A 1,300-nucleotide genomic window follows, 5' to 3' on the forward strand; every position below is an offset into this window, starting at 1 on the left:
AATGTGTTAAAGGTTTAGCATATTATTGGCACATAGCAAGCACTTAATAAATGACATCTGTTATTTCCCAGAGTACTTGACTATAGAGTGACTCATTGTAGTCTCAACATTACCCTGTTTTACCCATGAAGAGGAAAAGAGAAGTAGAATATGTAATATACTTGGTACTACATATTCAGGGTTGCAACTCAGGTTTCGTATCATTCCTCTGTTCTCTGGATACAAACGGTAGAGCAGATAGAACTGTATTAAAACATTTATCCAGTTCCTGTTTATAAACGTGTGATGGGAGGCCCTCCTCCACCCACCCTCTGGGGCTGTTTTCCATCGTAGATTCTCTGGAGCACTGGTTTCTGAGGCTGTTAATAGCCATTCTAGGAGAAAGGGTCTGTGATCAAACAAGTTTAATGTTCAATTTAAAAGGCTGAGCAGTTTTTCTTTTTTTTGCAGAGCCTATAGTATGCTAATGTTCATTTTGAATCTCCAAGAAGGAAATGCAGAATTGAGTATTTCCCATTTAAAAAATTTTTTTAAAAATTATTTACTTATTTATTTACTATACAATACTGTATTGGTTTTGCCATACATCAACATGAATCCGCCATGGGTGTACATAAGTTCCTATTTTTATTTGACCATAAAATCCTGTCTCTCCCATCCTCGCTCCACAAAGAGAGAGCCTTCTGTAGGACACTGTGAAATACTCCAAGGACAGCTTAAAAGGGATGTTAACAAGACACAGATGCAGAAAAACGTAGAAGGTGCACTAGGGACTGGGTATATAAAACAAGTGCAAAAATGAAATGAGTAAATAAAACTCTATAGACTCCAAGGAAAACTGGAATAGTGAGGTCATTTTGTAGAGTGGCAAGTTGGGTGATGATGTGCATGATAAGGTTGAGAAGAACCAAAGGATTTGACTTTATTCCACTGGACAACAACACCATCCCATTCCCAATGACAAAAAGGTGTTTTTTCTAGGTTTGCATCCCTCATATTCTCGGCTAATGACTGTTCATATTTAAGTCCGGCAGCTTATCTAATTATGCTTTTTCCTATCCTTCAAATCCTCTTAGCTTCTAGCATTTTGCCCTTAAAATTGAATTGGTTCAGTGCTCTGATGTTATAGAAACCAAACTCTATTACAACTTGCAGAGCCAGTGTCACCAATGACTTAATGGAGATTCCCCAAGGACACGTTCACTGCCTAATGAAGCACAGGCCTCTGTATATTTGAAAATAAATCTGTTGCAGATTTCTTTCTTTTTCTAGTTTCATTTTCTTTCATATTATATTCTCA

The sequence above is a fragment of the Ovis canadensis genome, chromosome 8 (genome assembly GCF_042477335.2).
Source record: "Ovis canadensis isolate MfBH-ARS-UI-01 breed Bighorn chromosome 8, ARS-UI_OviCan_v2, whole genome shotgun sequence".
NCBI lineage: Eukaryota > Metazoa > Chordata > Mammalia > Artiodactyla > Bovidae > Ovis > Ovis canadensis.